This window comes from Physeter macrocephalus, chromosome 10 (assembly GCF_002837175.3).
Source record: "Physeter macrocephalus isolate SW-GA chromosome 10, ASM283717v5, whole genome shotgun sequence".
Classification (NCBI taxonomy): domain Eukaryota; kingdom Metazoa; phylum Chordata; class Mammalia; order Artiodactyla; family Physeteridae; genus Physeter; species Physeter macrocephalus.
This window is the reverse complement of record NC_041223.1, coordinates 13,667,438-13,669,153: the sequence shown is the minus strand read 5'-3', so window position 1 is coordinate 13,669,153 and position 1,716 is coordinate 13,667,438.

The following is a 1,716-nucleotide window of genomic DNA, read 5'->3' as shown; positions in this document are numbered from 1 at the left end:
CCCCGTTGCGGAGCACAGGCTCCGGACGCGCAGGCTCAGCGGCCATGGCTCACGGGCCCAGCCGCTCCGCGGCATGTGGGATCCTCCCGGACCGGGGCACGAACCCGCGTCCCCTGCATCGGCAGGCGGACTCTCAACCACTGCGCCACCAGGGAAGCCCAGGAATTAGTTAACTTTATCTTATAAGTTTAGAACTGCATTTCTGCTGCTATTGCTACTGTAAAAATTTTTCTTTGTTGATCTTCTCAGACATTCAATGACAGTCTTCAAAAACAAAACAAAACAAAACAAGAAAATCATAAAACTCTTGGTCCAATAAGAGGGGAAATTAGAAAATTTAAAGGATTTGGGCAAATTGGGCGATAACTGGAAGTTATTCTCACAGCCACTGCAAGTCTTCCTGCCTGTCCTTACTACTCTGAGACTTTTCAAGAATATAGGATTATGTAAAATATTTTCCATATCTGTTGACTAGAAGGGGCATAGTCTACAAACTATAGCTAAATTTCTGGGTCTTCATACCCAAGCAGAGGTGAAATTGGGGCAGGGCTCAGATGGGCAATGGTTTGTGGGAATGGGGAAGTTGTGGGGATCACAGCTTACCTAGTCTCTCACTGTACCCTGAGGTAGATAAATTGATCCCACTGTTTTATAAGTGATCTCAGCAGTTTGAATGGAATGGCTATCCTCCCACATACAAGAGGTTTGATTGGTTCTCTCATATTCTCCTGCTCTAGGGGAAGCTTATGAACCTCTGGAGTCCTCCCTAACTCTCTGGGAAGTCGAGCTGGGGTCCTTGCAGGACTCACTGAGAAGGCATTAACCGGGGACACAGAGAAATGCCCATAGGGGATGCTGGAAAGTCACCCCCAGGGGACACTGGGAAATGCCCACAGGGGACTCTGGGAAGTAACCCACTGGGGATGCTGGGAAATGGCCACAGGGGGATGTTGCTGAAACTGGCTGGAGGTGAACTCTGCTGGGTATCACACAGGCTAGCCTAGCACTGCAGGGACAAAAGGAAAGAAGCCATACCACACCCAGGGAAAAAGTGCTTTCCTCCTGCAGTGTTCCTTCTAGTGCCCTCTAACTCCAGTATCTCAAGCACAGCAGTAAACACTGGCTTTGGAGCTGAGGGGCAATAAATTAACAACTGGCACAGGTATATACTCAGAAGAGACTCATTATCTTTTTATTCTCTTCTAAATTAGTGTGAAAGTAAGAAAACCAATAAAAATGATAGAAATTTTTACTTAATGTCTCTTTCAATAAATCTTTTATGTTTTATTCATAATGTTTGAAAAATACCCTTAGAACAAACTATATTGGAAAAAAAATTAAAGGCAATAGCAGAAATCAACAAAGTAGAAAATAAGGAAATAATAGAGAAGGTCTACAAAGTTTGTATAACCTTTCTTTTTATTTGAAAATATTAATGAAATGTTAAAAAATCTCTAGCCTTACTAATCCAGAAAGGAAGAAATAAGGTGTAAAGTCACATACAAAATATTAGGCATGAAAAAGAGAAACTAACTGTGTATATAAAAGTGATTAAAAATATAAGAAGAAAATAAGAAGAGCAATTTCTATGCCAATAAATCTGAAATTATAGACACAATGGACAAATTTCTACAAAATTTTAGTTTATCAATATGTATTTAAGTAGGAATAGAAGAATAAATAACCTTATAAATATTAAATAAATTAGAGTTTTTT